Source organism: Ammodytes marinus (genome assembly GCF_949987685.1).
Source record: "Ammodytes marinus genome assembly, chromosome: 11".
NCBI classification, from domain to species: domain Eukaryota; kingdom Metazoa; phylum Chordata; class Actinopteri; order Uranoscopiformes; family Ammodytidae; genus Ammodytes; species Ammodytes marinus.
In genome coordinates, this window is record NC_137215.1 from 18,087,065 (window position 1) to 18,106,404 (window position 19,340).

The 19,340-nt window shown below is 40.8% G+C and overlaps 1 protein-coding gene across 1 annotated transcript in view; it reads right to left on the reverse strand.

The window, feature by feature from the left end:
- The window catches only part of slc35f3b (solute carrier family 35 member F3b), a gene marked incomplete at both ends in the record, with an annotated part of 47,293 nt that overhangs the window by 19,633 nt on the left and 8,320 nt on the right, over positions 1 to 19,340 (reverse strand). The gene's annotated exons all lie outside the window — the stretch shown is intronic.

A 19,340-nucleotide genomic window follows, 5' to 3' on the forward strand; every position in this document is an offset into this window, starting at 1 on the left:
AGACACCAGACCTCTTGATGGGACCCCTTGATGTTTCTAGAGCCGCTCTCCTGCTCTCTGTCCCCTTGCATCCATCCAACACACTGTTGTGATGTATGGTTTTCTCTCACCCCACCCCCCGTCCTCCACTTGCCGTCCCTCCTCAAAACTGCCGTATCCAGTGCGTCCCGGCTGGTCTCTCCTCACGTATACACTTTGGAAATTGCTGCAATTCGCCAACGTCACACACCCATCAGTCCCCCACCCCCCAGCACAAACCTTCTTCCCCTGTCCCAAAGAAAGCAGGTCTCCCTGGGAGGCTTTGCATGGTAACTGAAGTGGTTTCTAATGATAGTGATACCAATTAATCCTCATTTTCTGTCTGAGGAGCACGTGAAATCCCCGCAAATTAATCTTTCAAAGTTAAAGCATTCATCCTGTTTATGCTCCTTTTGTATGTTTTGTACTCAACAGTCTATTGTTGTGTTGCTTTAATGACAATGACCGCACAGAATCTGTGATGAATAGCCAAAGGGCTGGTTATTGAAGCAAGGACAAGATGTCTGCTGAAATTTCTTCACGATGATTATTACTTTGGTACAGTTTATAGCATGTGCATTTATGTGCATACATGTACATATTTCATTCCACTCTTTGTTTGTTTCATCCAGCTGTGGGGATGTGGGTGACAAAGAGGAAATCATTTTTTATTAAAATGGATGCAAGGAGATAAAACCCATTCCTCGAATAATGCAACTGCACATTAAAGTCCATACTATTTACCTAGTTATTTCATTCTCATATCATCTTATTAGCATAAAGACATTTGCAAATCAACATGACAAGAATATGTTTTCTACTGTTTGTGTCTGCATGCGTGTTTAGTCCAATTGTTGTGATTTGCAATTTAGTGCCCATTGGTTTTGCTCCTATTTTTTCATGATGACATCAAGACTTTTTCTATACAAAAGGCCTATTTAAAAAAGAATCCGTTCACGAATGTGTTTAAATGTGCGTTAGTAAGAGTTTATGCTGTGTCATAATCCACCCACCTGACAGGTGTTGCATATCAAGATGCTGATTAGACAGCATGATGATTGCACAGGTGTGCCTTAGCCTGGTCTAAATAAAAGGCCACACTAAAATGTGCAGTTTATCTTTAAAGATACATGTATAAAAGGCACGGACCTATGGATTTCACAGATATGCCTCGCGCAGTGCAACACAACTTCTTCTCCTTGAGTTCATCAGGTTGTTGATTGTGGCCTGTGGAAAGTTGGTCCACTCTTTTGAATGGCTGTGTGAAGTTGGTGGGTATTCGCAGGAACTGGAACTACATGTCATATACGCCAATCCAGAGCATCCCAATGGGTGATATGTCCGGTGCAAGAACTGGGATGTTTTAAGTTTTTTCAGTAATTGTGTACAGATCATTGCAACATGGAGTGATGGTTGTGGATAAATGGCACAACAATGGACTTCATGATCTCATCACGATATATCTGTGCGTTCAATATGCCGTCAATAAAATGCACCTGTGTTCATTGTCAGTAACATATACCCGCCAATACCAGAACCCCACCTCCACCATGGGCTACTCATTCACAACGTTGACATTAGCAAACCGCTCGCCCACATGGGATCAGCCATCTCCCTGGTACAGTAAAAACCGAGATTCATCCATGAAGAGCACACTTCTAGAAAGTGCCAGACATTTACCCACTCAAGTTGGTTAGGACACCAAACTGGGGAGGAACTGCACTAGCGTGGTTACCAGAGTTTGTGAGGTGGGTTGGATGCATTGCCAAACATTTCAGCTTATGGTGCATTCATTTCACGGGCAACATCTCTGGTTGAAATTTCTGCAGTCAACATGCCAATTGCACGCTCCCTCAAAACTTGCTGTGACATTGTGCTGTGTGATAAACTGGCATTTTATTGTGTCCAGACCATTCTGCACACCTGTGCACTAATCATGCAGTCTAATCACCATCTTGAGATGCCACACCTGTCAGGTGAATGGATTATTTCTGCAAAGAAGTGCTCAATTACACATATTTAAACACTTTTCTTAACATAATTTGAAAGAAATAGACATGTTTGTGTAGATAGAAAAAGTTCAATCTTTTTCAGCTCGTGAAAAATTGGAGCTTAAAACAAAAGTGTTGCGTTTATATGTTTTTATTTTTGTTCAGTGTATTTAATGAAAGGTAACATGAGGTCAGAGATTGTTGTCACTAAAGGACTGACTCGGCAGCTATGTTGGCTAGTCATAGAGACTTATGTGACATACAGTTACAGTCCTGACAGCTTTGCTTTTCTCATCACTGCTTACATGTCCTGTCTTCGGGCAACATCTTCAGGCTTGTGCACGAGGCCATTGTGAGAAAAACATTGTTGAGTGTGCCGTGACTCTTGTCTGTTAGGTCTAGCTACCAGCAGGAGAAATTGCTTTTGAAAGCTGAAGTGACAATTCACACCTTCATATTGTATTTCATTACACTTTTAAATTGAGCTGGTCAACTGGAATTGCCCCCCGACACCCTCTCTGTACACCCTTATCATGTCATTCTACAGGCCGTTGGCCTTTTACTCTTGAGAAGCCATTATACGCGCACAGATGATACATCAAGCAGATCACTGTCCGTGCTACGTGCTGAGCCGCTCAGTATTGATCTGAGAATGCCTCTGCCGTCCCTGTGACCGTCTTTGAAGACATACTGTGTGTGTGTGTGTGTGTGTGTGTGTGTGTGTGTGTGTAAAAGCCGCAAAGTGTTAGCGAGCCTAAAGGAAGCTGCACTGAATAATTCACTGCTCATACTCTACCTCACACTCAAGTAAGAATCCCCTGCCCTGCCTTTAACTAGGACAGGGAGCTTTAAAAACACCCATGCCCAGACCCATTTTGACATCCCTCAGCAAATCCATCATCATTTTCCATTACCCCCCACACCTGTGTTTGGGTTGAAAATTGAAAATGTCAGGAACTGTGGATGGGAGCTAATGGATGAAGTGCAAGAACTTACTGTGACTGTGCTAAAAAAGCAGGACAGGATGTTTGATGGATAAACATTACAATGTGTTACTTATGAATGATATTGTTGTGTCATAATTAAAGACGTTGGTGTGTGTGTGTGTGTGTGTGTGTGTGTGTGTGTGTGTGTGTGTGTGTGTGTGTGTGTGTGTCTGGCCGATTTAGGAGCTGCCAGCTTTCGTTGGGAACTGATGTTTTCATATTTTCAGTAGCGCTATGTATATGGTAAGAAGAACAAAAATAAATAGGAAAATAGAATAGGTCGAGTTGGTGGGATCATTAAAAGATCCCAGTCAGTGACTCAGACTTTTATCTGTGCACACGGAGGAGGATCAAACCAGTGCATGCTCTTAGACAGCACATGACAACCCTCTCTCTCTCTCCCTCTCTTTCTCTCTTTCAAGCACAGTTGCATGGTATATGAATAGGGATGGGTGTGTATGGGCAATAATGAGGTATAAAAAGGTTCCTGAATTAGCACATCCTTTTGAATCCCCATTTTTACACCGTGACTTGTAGATGCAGATCCGGGACGAGAGGTCGATTATTCCTCCAGTACTTATAATGTACTAGTGTACTCCAAAGATATGCTGGTACTTAAAAATGTGTATTCAAGCTGAATAATGAGGGAAGCCACAGTGGCATTTTCCAGGTCAAACAATCTTGAACCGAACGAATCAGCACTGCCTTAACGTTTCTACTCTTGGGTCGCATTAGCCAAAACGTGGAAATGCTTCACACAAAATGAAAGTATTTAACACATTATGTGATTTCGACACTCTAAACAATGCTGCAGTAAGGCATTCTTGGGGATAAATGAGGTGGCTGTACAGAAAAGGACGGATACCTCAAAAACCGTTAACCCTGTAGCCAGCAAAAAAAAGCTCTAACAAGAGATTAGTGTGAAGCTGATCCTCAGAGAAATGGCTGGATAGTGCTCAGGAAATGCATTTGATAGAAAAGCTTTACGTACATTTTGAGACTTAAGGTAAATATGTTGTATACATTAGTTTAAAAAATTGAAATTAAATTGCTACATGTGACAAGACTAAATAATTAAACAGCTCTGAGAGAGAGAGAGAGAGAGAGAGAGAGAGAGAAAAAAATCATAAAAGCTAATGAACAATGTTAAATGGAGGTTAAACTAACTTTATCCAAAGATCCAGCATTGACATCTGCATAGATACTCGATACTTTGCATTTCACCACTCTCACAATAACAAATCCGCTGTTTACTGTAATCCAAACAGAGGAGGAAAGAAAATGAGGTGGACTGTGATCTATAGTATTGAATATGCATAAAGCTGCCTCAGCTGCAAATCTGCCTGCACTGAACGCCCGCTAGAGGAAGATGATTGACTTTGAGTGCTAGAAGGTTTGTGTAAGAGTAAATGATTTCTTGCCGTCCAATCTTAATTAACCAATAGTGCCATTGTGAGTAAATGTGCCCAGCTTAATTTGTGTCCAGCAGCTGTCAGTGCTGTTGCAGTTTTGTCTTTGCCAAAACACACAGATTTGGCACAGGCGTTTCCAATCCAATTAACAGCTAATCCTGATTTTAAAAATAAATCCACTCCTTGTCTCACATCAAAAAACAACCACCTAACATGAGCCTTACTCAGTTTGAAATTATGAAAACTCAGAGACACCCCATCATTGCTCGTTAGGCAGGGGGTGTAATTCATGGTGTAATTGCTCTGGGAGTTCCACATGCTCTTAATCAGATGTATCGTGTTCAAAACCAGTACAAACAAAATCAGAAAAACACAGGTTACATTAGAACAGTGATAACTCTTTGGGATGATCCGGTCAAGAGACACAAAAGCTTTATATTTGTGTAGAATGAAAATGAGCATGCTTATAGAGGTGTGGCTCAAGAGAGGGTCCGTCCCCTACTTTGGACCAAACTAGAACATCTAAAACAATTACTGGACGGATTGTGATGGAATCAGGTAGCTACATTATGTTAATGGTCCGCAGAGGTCAACATCCCAATGTTTTCATTTACTTTTGTACCACCATAATGTTGACATTTTCAGTTTTTAGGGAAATAATAGTAAAGATATTCATGGTTCCCAGATGATAATGCCTTTGAAGATCATCACCAGCAAATATCCACTTATCCAATGAAATGTTTCAACATCTATCTATGATCTATTTTTGTAGTTTTGTGACGGATCAGATTTTTCCTCAAGGCTGGAAAGTTTTTTTTTGTGCATGATGTTTCTTGACAGCAGTTGGATGGAATGCCATGAAATACAACTCAAAGTTGGTGCAGACATTCATGCCTCCTTTAGGATGAATTGTTAGAATCCCTCATTTGTTTTCAGTTAGTGCCATCATCAGTTCAAAATAAAAATTTGTCACACATTTCCAAATACGAATGACATTCCATGCACCTAGCATACTAACAAGATACACTCAGATGTTTAACAGGGCAAACCTTGTATATACACAACATCAGCATGCTATCATCATTGTGAGAATATTAGCATTCAGCTGTAAAGCACAGCTCACTATGACACAAGCATGGCTGTAGATGCTAAATCTTGCTGTGCAATGGTATTTTGAAAGATATAACTAATTTGGTTTTCAAGTCAAGTTTTGCAAACATTTACCAGCTTTAAAACTTTCAGAGGCAATCAAGTTTTGCAGTATATGCACATTGGAAGAGGTTCTGTAGACCAAATGACTAGGACATAGGACTTTTAATTTATGAATATTAATGGTGCTGTGACTAATATTTATATCAAATATTGGCAGTGTTCCTTTAAGTAAACTAAAGAGCAGATTTAAGTCTTTGTGGAGGGGATCTTTTTTTTGTATCTTCTCTGAACCATCTCTCCCTCCACTGTTCTAGGCCAGAGCGTCAAACACCAGAGCTGAGAGGGCTCATTACCAAACCAAAGAGTCCGCCTCACCGCGCTCACATTTAATCACAACTCCCTGGGCCTGAGTAAAGACGAGGGAGGGTTGTGGCATAGAGTCCATAAGTAACAGCTTGTTTCAATAGCCACAAAGGTCAAGACAAATTAACTTTCCCTCTCTCCTGGGCTCAATACATCTTCACAGCAGACCCAGCTCATCTGTGGAGGCAAGTGGCTGTCAAGCTACTGCAACTAACAGCAGTTTATTGGATTAATGGCCTCAGCGGGCTCCTCTGGGGGTGTAAGAGGGAGGAAACAAGTTGCCAAAACACTTTTCCCACTATCGTTCCATATCACAGAGCTACACAGTGGCCCAAACTTGCATTGATCTTTCACATGTATGAGTGGAACCTTGCATATAAAAAATGCTATGTCATACACAATAAGCTTCTAGTTCAGCTAAATTGCTGGATGTTTAAAGGATCAGTGTTAGATAGCGAGTTCTAAACTATCCGTAGATTGACGGATGGTGTAACTAAAGTACAAATAACATCCAGTATATGGTATTTTCAGGACACATTCATACTCCTGGAGGAGATATAAACAGTAACCCATGAGTGTGTTGTAGGGGAGAACGGGGTAAGTAGGCACACTTTTTACTCTAATGAGAATTGCTCATCACCTAAACATCTTTCAATAGTCATTCCTACATTAAATTGAAGCTTAAGGTGTTGGCTTGAAATGTGTACCCCTCACTTTTTCTATCTTATTGTAATAAAGAAGAAATTAATCATCAAAGACACCCTTACACATTGTGACAACCAACCCCATCAAGGGGTCGGTTGTCAAACACTATGGGGTTGTTTGTCACAATGTTATCTTAATGGGAATAATCTTAAAAAGAAGGCAAAAAAGTAGAACTAAATTTGAAAGTTTAATTGCATTGTCAAGTTGACAAATAGGCCTACATAACTTACTGTAGCCTTGGCAGCTGGTCTAGTTTGGGATGCACTGGGTTGTTTTGATTTTGTTGCCCTTTTTTCTTTTGCATGCTAGCTGCCTTTTCCTGCTCTATTCTTTCCTTCTCTGGGGTGTCAGTGAGGATACAGCTTGATGATTTCTTTCATTATTGGGTTCCTTTTCTGGCTGCAGCCTTGAGATAACATGTGACAACCAACCCCCCAAAAAATGTGACGACCAACCCCAACTTGAATTTCTTGCTAGCATCAAGGCCAACAACCATCTGACAACTAATTAGCTTGCTAACCACAATCTAAACTATAGTTTACCCTTCACACTTTGTATGGGTAACAAGTGTTTTGTTATAAACCCATTGTGTAAAAGCCTAGAAGAAAAATACTGAGGAGCTAAATATTTTCAATTTGACATGAAAAACACAAACAGTCGTCTCACCTCAAATTCAGCAGTCTAACTCCAAGGAAGACTATGTAGGTGACCTCTGATCCCAATTCTGGATATTTACATACCAAAATTTCACAGACAGCGCCTTCTGGTTCCGAGATATACCGATTGTGACAACCAACCCGTGTGACAAATTACCCGTTCTCCCCTACTGTAATCAGAAACCGGGCTCAATATAAAGCTTATTAAATGACTCTTGATAATAAAGGGTTTTCGTTCTGTTGGTTGATAGTCCAGACTGGGTGGTTGTCAGAGAGCTTATAGCATCCCACTCAAAACACAGAGCTGTCTTACAAGAAGATTACCATTGGCTGCCACTTCAAAATAAAAGTAATGTGAGACTTCCTCTTAATTACACCCACAGCTTATAAAGTCCAGCAGCATCTATTAAATGCCATTAAGTTTTTATACCTAGTGACGGCCCTTATAATCACACTCAACCCCAGTGGCCCATGCTTATTTACGAAGAGTGATTCTCCATTAAACATACATCCCACTAGAGGATTCAGCCACTGACAGAACCTTTTTTATTTCTAAGTAAGGTTCTTTCAGGGTGATAAAATGTGATTAGGGAATGTTTTTTAATTGTGCATGTGTGCAGGCAGGCCCCAGAGCTGTGGTCCAGCATATGGCCAAAAAGACAACAGATCCTTGCAGGTTTAAGAGAGAACTTTACCTGAGATAGTCGATATCCTATAGAGCAGGGGTTTTCAAAGTGTGAGAGAGTGAGCCCCCCCTCAGAGAACAAATTTCAGCGGAGCCCCCCCCCCCAAAAAAAAAATTATTATTTTACAAATTTAAACATGTTTTTGAAACATTCTAAACATTTTTGTGCGTTTTTAAACACATTTAATACATCTTAACATCTTAATCCAGTGTTTTAATCCTGCTTCCTTTAAGCATGGATAATACTGACTGAGTGTGCATCGGAGTGAGAAAGATAGGCAGACAGACTTGCCCAAATTATTGACTAGTTAAATGTCATTCACACACCCAGTGTTTTTTCGCTAGTGCCTCCAATGTCCTGCTGGAGGAGAATAGTAGCCAGTGGAGAACCAGACCCTCCTAGGGGGGTCCGGGGGTATGCCCCCCCGGTAGATTTTTTTTCACCTTTTTAAAGTGAAATGCATGAATCTGGTGCACTTTGAGAGGACAATTAAGAGGCTAAATATGAGGAATTTTGTGTGAACAAATAATTTGGAGACACTGGGTCTGATGAATTAGAAGCTATTGAAGAAGGACACATGGATTTTCCATAAAAATATTAATTTAAAATAAACAAAATGTATGCAGGGTCCTCTGGGTTGGGCTTGGTGCTCTTTTTCTTTAACGAGACCTATGTCTCTGTAATTTACTGAATGCATTTAAATGCAGTGAGGGGAACGAAGCAGAAGAACTTGTGTCCAGCTATGCCGTGATCTTAGTATAAAAAATTAAAACTAAAAAAAAAAAAAAAAAAAAAAACATTTTTTTTTTTTTTTACATATTCATCCGCGCCCCCCCTGCCATAAACCCGCGCCCCCCAAGGGGGGCGCGCCCCACAGTTTGAAAACCGCTGCTATAGAGATATATTTTCTCTCAAATAGATGTCACCGGCTCCCTCTGTTGTCCACCTACAGTATGGCAATATGATATTTTTTGACAAGCTAGGCAATAAGGCCAGAAAAAGCGTCAAGTATATGACTTATGCAATATACTGCTTCGTAAATTTGATGTACATTCTGCACTTTTTAACAATAGGAGATACCAACCGTTTCTGCAGATGCCACTCAAATGTAAATCACCCTCGTCTCACTGAACTAAACACTATTCAAATTCTTCTAAATAGCTGTAATTATGTGGTAGCATTTCCATAACTGCTCTCCGCCAACTGCATTCATATCAGGCTATTACCCCAACATGTGATGTTATGCAATCTTTTCCATTAAAATTATGAAAACTATTTTTATATAAAGAAAATACCCCCCTGTGTGTTGCATTTTGCTCCAGTTATGACAATTACAGTACTTACTGTATTTTAGAACAACAAGGCATGTATACATGTGTATCCAAAAAATCTATCATTTAATACAACATATTTAATATTATGTTGTTGTGTTTTGGCATTAGTGGTTCATTCAAAAGAATGTTCTCTTGACTTGACACCAATATGTTGACATTATGTTTTTACTGCAGAACCTCTGTTGTGCCTGTAGGGGGCACTATGACCACATGAAATCTATGATTACTGTAATTGGTTTGCGATGAACACAACAAGAGACCCCACACAGAAACACACACACACACGCACACACACACACACACACACACACACACACACACACACACACACACACACACACACACACACACACACACACACACACACACACACACACACACAAAAACACACAGGTGAAAAACCTTCGACAAACAGCATGGTAACTCTTCAGTAATCACTTCACACCATCTCTCTTCTTGGTCCTTTCACAGGACATTGTTACAGCCCTGTCTGTCACACACTGTGAGGCACTTGAGTCCATTTTTGATTTGAGAATTCTGGTTCATATTCAGGTGAGGACAAAGGGCACAAGTCCAGAGTGACCTGCAGAAGTCACTGACAACTGTAAATTGGGTCTCCAAAAAAATGGAAAATGGAATGGAAAATATATTGGAAAATTATACTTCACGCTACAGCAAAAACACTGCTAAAAAGACAAACCTGCTGTTATTCGAAATGTTTCCATATTGTCCAATAAATGCCTTAAAAAGACCAACACCAACCATGTGTTAATCCATCTCTTAATGCTTTCCAACTCTCCTACATCATTTGGTCCTTTCCTCGGTTTTTACTGATACATTTATATAGTTTAAAATGGGGTTTCATTTTTCAGCTGGACACTAGTTTCTTATCAAATTTAACATTTGTTGGGGATTATTTTCTGCCACGGTTTAATACACTGTTTGCAGCAACTACAGCGCCCATGTTCATTTTAATGAGGTTTCAAATGCTATTAAATGATTGGTGTTCTATGGCGCAGGGAAATTAAAGGTATCTGGGACAATACTTGTAAGCAGAATTGTTAGTATTACAGTAAGTCATGGCTCGTTTTGGTCTTTACATGGATAAGGTTGCATATACCGTATGTAGACTATTTTCAGTTTAATCCTCTTTGTTTTATTTAACTGGAAATCACATAAAAATGAATGACATCATATCCCCAATACAGACAACTTCTGACCGTGGCCACAAATTCTAACTAAAAAACACGGACATATGGGCGTAGTGTGTAGAAGGTGTACACCCTTCACCCTACCATCTGTGTGTCTGAGGCATACACAGGGATATGTTTGCATATACAGTACATCACAGTATTGATGTACTGGTGCATTGCAGGTTGGTTTACGTCAAGGCAGTTAAGGGTTAATTAACATTTATACTTATATGAATTTCACCGGGCCACCACATCATTTATTTTCCTCCCTTGAGTTTTTGATAATGCCTTTATTGATCCCTCGAGCAGGAAAATCTTCTTTTCCCCCGTTCTATCTAGAAGGGAGCATAGAACAGCCACTGAGTTACTGCTGATTTAAAAGGGCTGCAGACGACCGAAGAGTTATTTAGGCTGCTAATGGATGCTTCACAACACGTATGGCCACACAGGGGATCGAACCTCTAACACTGAGTTAGGAGACACTGAATACACCATAGACTCACTACACTTCAAATATGCAGGGATTTGAAGATGTGAATCAATTGGTTTGCACATATGTGGGGCTGGCAGACTGACAAAATTGGGCAGAGGGTAGTGCCTTTTGTGGTAAATAATTCAAATCATAGGGAATAGGCTCAAACCAGACAAAGCCACTCAAAGTTAAGTACTGCTGGCATTTGCAGCAGAAACACTATGAAAGTCCCCGTCATCACACGAGGGAGGAAGGTTTTTTTTATTGACTGCCACATGGAAAGATGAGGTGAGCTCTATGCTCTGTTCTATCAAGCCTCAGATCTGTTCGCCTGTGTCTTTGAAGTGCTCGGATTGGATGGTGAGTGCAGCCAGGTAGCTTTCAACAGTGATCAAACTGCTTCCTGATTGCTTGTGAATCCAATCTTTTTACATCCACAACAACAGCAGGTGTTAGGAGGACCTTCAAAAAAGGCCAGGTGTGTGTGTGTGTGTGTGTGTGTGTGTGTGTGTGTGTGTGTGTCCTGTCGGTAGTGTAAAATTCACATCCTTTCCTCTCCTCAGATCTCTGTCGCTCCCCTGGGCAAAATAATAGAGATACATGATGCTCGTGGGTTCCCAGCTAAGTAAAGGGCTTGTTTTCTTTATGACCAGGTGATGGATCCGCTACAAAATGTGACGGTTTATCGCTCCAAAGAGACCGCTTCTCATTAGGAGGGAAGTCTCCTCATTAGTGAGTGCGATATAAGCGTCACGGCTGACTCAATGTCACCTGAAATCATGTTCCATTCTCCGTATAATTGCACTGAATAAACACTTGGGCAAAGGAAAGATGTGCTCTACATCTGTAGGTTGCTTTGGCATGTGTTTCAGCCCATATGATCGGGATAAGAAATGAGCCTTCAAAAGCTGCGTGCATGAAGAAACTTTACAACTTTTATTTACAGTAGACAAATAAATAGCCTGTTAAACACTGCACAATTGTCTCGATGATCTTTATTAATATATTTATCTTTGGTCAGAGACAGCAGAAGCATTTTCAAACTTGCATTGATCTGTCAGCCACTTGAAAGAAACAGCACAGTAATCAAAGCTTTTAAATGCTTGATACAATTTCCAATTTTGTTAAATTTTGTCAAATGTGCTGTGTTCTGTCATGGAGTGATCGTGCATTGGCTTGATTTGAATAAGCATTGTGATTTAAGTGGTGGCTATGTACATGAAGTGGGCGTGATTAATGTGGACCAGTCAGCTCCCCTGAGGGGCAGAGGAGGTCCAAGCCTTCCTGGCTCCTTCTGCACTCCCCCATTAGCTGTCCACTCTTGTACATGTCCTCCACTGCTCCCTTAATTGCCTGATTTTCTGAGCCCAAGTTGAACACTTTGTATGCTAAGGGCTGGGGGTTGTACTGTAATAATGACTTGTAGTGACATGCATGGGGAAAACACCCCTGACTCCCTTTGGCTATCACCGCTCTTGTCGAATTACTGTGGCCCCATTGCTGACCTCCTGATTCAATGCCTAAATTAAATCCTCACATTAGACTGTACACTAGTGCTTCTCACGCAAATATTTTGGGTCCGTGTAAGGACCATGTGGGGACAAAACTTTCTCCTCTGACTTTTCCTCTAGCACCCCCATGAGGTTTGACTTTTTGGTTCTTCACTATTTCTGTTCTGTATGTTCTGTCTCTGTGTCACTGTGACATTTTGAGACACACAATGGTAGCCAGTGGATGAATTGTAAAAATTATTAACTGCTCACTTTTCATGAAGCTTCATTTAGTTTATTTATGTCTCAGCGTTCCTATTTGTATTAAAAGTTTAGTATGACAGAGCAGCCAGCATGGCTGTTTACTCGTGTTAAAGGTGACATTTAAGGAAATTGTAACAGGCAGTTTAAATCATTAAAAAAGTCAATAAAATTTAATTTATTGGTTCCAGTTTCTCAAATGTGATGATTTGCTGCTTAAGCCTTTTTTTCTTCATTGTATATTGAACATCTTTAGAATGACTGGACTGGATTGGACTATTGGTCGGACAAAACAAGTAACAAGTTTGAGGATCTCACTTTGGTCTGTAAGAAAATGTGATTTCTAAGTTTACTGTTCATTAAGTTTAACAGCAGTGGTACCATTACATCCTTATATGATTGTACTGTAACCTCCAACCTTCAAAAACCTAAAATACCCTTTTATTTTTGTTGTGTTTATGCAAAGAAAGCAGCATCTTCCCTCAAACCAATATGTGTCTGCCAGTTACTGAGCTTTGAAGGAATACATTAGAGGGAGGCACATGAACTATCTCTAAATCATGTATTGCTCTTTAGGTCTGTCCCATTCGAGGGTCCGCAGCCTACGAAGGCTGCATTTGAAGACCGATTGCGTCATAGCGGCGTGCAAAGGCTTGTCCCATTTGGAAGGCTCCTTCATATGTGGCCGAGAAATGCAGCCTTCGTTTCACGGTTTTGAAGGGTCCAACAGATGTATCCTTCGCAGCCCAACATATCCCAAGATCCATTGCGTTTTTTTCAGAGATGGCATAAAATAAAATAAAAAATTACAAAACAGCAGCGTGTTGCTCCATCTTCTTAACTTTTATCTTCCTTTCTTTTTTTCTTGTATTTTCTTTTATTTCTTCTTGTACTTTTTTTTCTTTTCGTCTGGTAGGCAACTTCTTTTTCTTTTTTCCTCCGTTAACAAGGCTGTTTCCGTTGGCAGCAATCAGGGTTGCTAGGCAGCACAGGAGCGGCGAGTCGTCACGCAAGGTAACGGCTTGTTACGCAAACCGTAAATGAGACCTGCGGAGACCGTCTCATTTAACAGTGCTCATTCGGCCTTCGATTCGGCCTTCACGGGCTATGGTCTTCATAGACCGCGTAGACCGCGTACTTAGAAGGATGCGGCCCCTCGATTGGGACACGGCCTTTGCGTCAAGACTTTAAAGCACCCAAGAGCTACGTCAAATCAGGACACGCAATACTAGTCTGGGGAGTTATCCATGCTTATACTGTGCCTCTGTTCACTAGTTATGAAACTCTTTGTGCAGTGAGGAACCAGAGAGATGGTCGGGCTCGGGTGCGCCTGCTCATGGCTTTCGAATTTCAAAGGAAATCAACTGCTTACACTCTGACCGTCATTAGTCATGCTCCTGGGAGAACACCGATAATCTAGGAGGATTTGCCAGAAAACGAGTTCTACCTACAAATGTTATTCTGTTTATATATTACAATTTACCCCCCACACCTTTCATTATGATTTGAACTAATGACGCCTACCAGCTGGTTGTGGTCCAAATGTTTTAATATTTTCAATCTTGGCCTAATCAGCCCATAAAAACAAAAGGAAAATGTTCAAAATGATTAAAGATGGTGAGCCGGCAGTCTTCAGGGAGGATTATTGCCCTTTGAGCAATTTCACACGTGAAGGGATCGGCTGTCAAGCATTCAACAATGATGTTTTTTTCTAATGCACACACCAATTAAGCGGCCTACACACAGTACAAAGGCAGAATGGATCTCTCCGTCATCTAGAAATAGATTCTTCCAGTTGGTTGTGTATCTATGTTATTGTTGTTCGGAACCTCTTTCTGTCAACAGATTTGTGCAGACTCGTGTTCTGCTTTTACAACAGTATACTAGCTTGTGAGTACACCGTCCACATGTTATTAGGAAACGACTTAAAGGACTAGTTTTCATTTGGGTTTAATTTCTGGGGAATGTGCCAATTCCCTTTCTTGTATGGGGTGCCGTCTAGGCCATATATTAAACAAATACCACTTTCAGCTCGCACACACACAATACTTGTTCTTGGAGGAAGTAGTGTATGTGTGAGGTGGGAGTGGTGTATACTATCTACATGCTTTTCATGTGTGTGAGGAAAAAGTAGTGTGTGTGCAAGGTGAAAGTTGTATATGTGAATGCTTTCTTGATATACTACTATGGCCTAAACAACACCTCATATTCTTGAGTTACAACCCCCTGAGGAAAATTGTGATTTGTGATATTTTGCTATATAATTAATATTCTTAACTTGAGAGGTCAGTTTTTTTAACCTTTAGACCAGGGGTGTCCAAACTACGGCCCGCGGCCGATTTTAAAGATATAATGTAATATGGCCCTTTTAATTTTTTTTATTTTTTTTAACCCACTAGTGCAAGGGTGTCAAAATTGATTGATTGGCCCGCGGCACATTTAAAAAATATAATGTAATATGGCCCTTTTAGTTTTTAAATAATTTAAATGCATTCATTATATTACAAAGAAATATGTCCCATAAAAGAAAAAGCACCAAGCCCATCCCAGAGGACCCTGCAAAATATATTTTTTCAAATTAATATTATTATGGAAAATCCATGTGTCTTTCTTCAATAGCTTCTAATTCATCTGACACAGTGTCTCCAAATATTTTTTTCACACAAAATTCCTCAGATTTAGAACTTAATGTTCCTCTCAAAGTGCACAAGATTCATGCATTTCACTTTAAAAAGTTAAGAAAATCTCCCAGGTGGGCATACCCCCGGACTCCTCTAGGAGGGACAGGAACTCGGCTGGCTACTATTTCCACCCAGCTGGACATTGGAGGCAACAGCAGAAAACACTGGGTGTCTGAAGGCATTTAACAATAGTCAATGATTTGGGCAGCGCTAAAATTGGAGAGGGGCCCCCTAATCAAATTCTGCTTAGGGCCCCTTGAAGGCTTCAGCCGGCTCTGAGGGGAAGTGTGTCTGTTTAATTTGCAAGGAAAGTGTTGCCGTGAAGAAGGATTACAATTTACGAAGACACTATGAAACTAAACATCAGAGCAGCTACCTGTCCTGATAAATGTATTATTTTTGCCAAGTGGCCCGGCCCTTCGTAGATTTTTCTGTATGTGGCCCTCTGTGAAAAAAGTTTGGACACCCCTGCTTTAGAAAGAATACGACTCTGTGTCCCTCAGTTTCAAATATTTGAGCTAAACTAACAGGCTGCTGGCTGTTCATTTATTTTGAATCCCCTTTTATCTCTGTGTGTTATCCCTATTGTATGCTTGTCTATCTTGTTTATTGTGTTTTTTTCTTGCTCGTCATCACTGTAAATAAGGGCAACCTCAGTGTCTCACGAGTTGAAATAAAGGTCAATGAATTGAATCTAGCTATTGCCATGAAAAAGGCTGCATTTATATCCCAAAGCGTTTAACCTTTCCTTTTGATCCCAGGTATTAGTCTGTGACAAAAGAAAGATTGCTTTGCCACTATGGGTGATGCAAAATGTCAGCACAGCGGCATGGATCACCATGCCTGTGTGCAACTGATCCTGAATTGTAACACAGAGCACAGTATCCCGGGGGCTCAACTGTACTGGTTCCTCCCTGCTGCTTTACCCCAGGCTGCACCAACCATCGCAGCCTCCATCCCCTCCTCCTCCGCAAACTCTCTAAATTTTTCCCAAGCGTGAGCCATTATACCTAAAATCATTCTAATAAACAACGGCGTGAAAATAATCTGAGGGTTACAATGCCTTCAGAATTTACAACATTAATTGTAAATACTGACTTTTTTAAGAAAGCAAACATGTTACTGAATGGGTAGTTGATGAGAACCATTCTTCCCACACCATGCATCCTTGTTTCTCATTAGCTGTAGACAACAGGAAGCCTCTCCAAAATAATCTCCCACATATCATTATGCTTGATTCCCTTTTGCAGTATTGTGGCAGAAAGGACCACACTTGTTTCGCTTCTCTAAGTCCCTACCTGCGTTAACCTTGAATAAGAAAGTGACTCAGGCAAAGAGAGGGGATAAAAAAACGAGGACAGAGTGGATCAGACTACAGATTTTGGTTCAGGAGCAGTTGGTTGGATGGATGGGATAACAGCTACCACCCTCTGTTGCAAACAGACAGAATTTTAAAAAAGGTGACGCGGTATTGCCAGACTTTGCAGGGAACAAGCGTTTTTTTTTTAATGATAGATCTGTGGAGAAAACATGGGACATCTGGACAATGTCAGCTGTTTGCCGACCCAGGAGAGCTTTTGAAGGGTAAAATACTGTATGTGAGACTGTGGCACATTACATCTTTGCTACCAGCAAAGTCCTGTATCTGGACCGTTATGTAACGCTGACAAGTAATGCCTACTGGTGCAGTACAGTGATGTGGTGTGGTGCACAGCAGTCTATGTCAGTGGGTCAGTGGTTGCAATGTGTGTTCTTTTTAAGTACTTAGTATTTCACTTTGTTCATTCAGCACAGCAACAGCATAACACCACACTGTAAACTACTACATGTAAGTAGAGCTAGAAATATAAACAGCTTGCAGGTTGGGTTAAATAAGGCCATCAAAGATCTTGGTTGTAAATATGTGGCAAAACAAAATTGAATAATATCTTAATAACAGAAGCGGCAATCATCTATCAAGAGACATTGAACAGCGGACAGAAAATGTGCAGCAATACAGTTCACCGACAATCCAATCAAGCATGATTACAACTTTCCCTTACATAAATTCTCTGCGCAATTTATCCTTGGGGGCAAAGTGTCAGGTGTAAAACGAACACGCATTAACACATGAAGAATAGTCATCACCTCTTTACTGTCAGCCTCAGGACAACATGAGTCACTGACGCTGATGAGAGGATCATTGACCCTGGACAAAGATAGACTGCACACAATATGTTAACTCACTGTTCACCTTGTAGTCTGCCCTGTGTTATGATTTGTTTGAGGAAAAGTGACTAATTTTGATCTCTAGTGAGTAAGGATTACGTCTTCAAAGTAAGATGAACGTATTGTACAATGGGTGTTATACAACGGCAACAGTTGTATATGCACTCATGGTTGTCATTCAGTTCCAACAAGTGCGCGAGTCACACTGAAACAGTCTTACTGTTCCCTAATGAGACTCACCATCTGGTATGAGACTCATGCCCCATTCAGGAACATCATTTATTGATGAATTTGAATTTGAAAGATGCCAAAATGCTCCACAGAGCTGAGCGCCACAATTCTCTGTGGGTTTATCATGATGACAATATAAAAACATTGATCGGTGCAGCTCAAACATGTCACTAGTGAGGTGATGAAGTAGTTATAAATGGGCCATAACTATCCTCTGACTCCACATTGGGTAGTTAAAAAAAACATTGACATACAGTACTTCACAAACCTGTGTGTCTTATGTGGGTTGGGTATCTGGTCTATCTGGTAAAATAGAACAAGAACCATTTCATTACAGGAGCTGAACTGTAATGAAATGATTAGATATGTAATACTGTCAGAAAGGTTGGAAGCTTACAGAGAAGAGAAGAGACACAGGGATATGACAGCAGGGCCTAACTTCTTATAACTAAGTCAGTTGGTAGAAGACTTTTCATCAAAACGGATGCTAAAACTACATCATTGAGATATAAATAGAGCAGACTTGTTTCTTTTTTACTATCGACACTTCAGTCCTATATCTTCTTTGGACCATTATCATCTATCTTAGAAAGGATTGTCTGCACTCGCTGTTCTAATTGCTTAAAGCAGCGGTCCCACACTTGACCGAAATTAAAACTAGTTAATGGCGCTTGTAGAAGGCATGATTTTGTGGTGCATCAGTGCTACAGGTTGCCATCAATACTCAGCCTCTCCCATCACGACGGCCTCAATAAGCCTTCTTATTACTTGCACAAGTCTTAATTCCACAGAACTCTCACTGTTCCCATAGCACCGCTCTTCTGTGGCCATGCACAAATAAAGATGTGCTGTGCGTGGCCACAGCACACCCTTGATTAATTACAGTATGTAGGAGTCATCACTTCACAACCTCTAATTAGCAGCAGCAGATAAAAGGAGCGAGGGGGAGAATGGGGTGACAGCAGCACAGGATATGGCATTTAAAATGATAGGATTTCCATTACAAGGGAGAGTGAACACCGAGGACGGAGCACTACAGCTGCAATTGTCCCTGAACACGAGCACTAAAACTACCAAGCTTAGGCAACCAGTTGTCTGCAGGTATCACGCAATGTCAAAAAGTGTCTATGTGCAAGAAATAATAAAGAAGTGTCCTAGGATATATCCAGCCCTGTACTGAGGACAAATATGTTTTCCGAAAGTCTGTTTCCAGCCTACCATCCTTATTTAAAACAAAGGTGACAATAGGTTCATGGTGTGCTCCTCTGCATTCGCCCCTTTATCCTCGTCCACCTTTCATTTTGGATGAAACCGAGAGAAAAGCATCAGAAAGCCGCTGACAGAGACAAGATGTCTTCGTGGTACGGCTGATTTGCAGTTCCTCCATGTCCACCCGGCACAAGCTGGGGACTTGAAGAGCAGGTGTGTGATAATCTATGCATCCCTCTCAATTATAGATGTGGTGTTACGAAACAGAAGCTGCTTCGACTGTACATGAGAC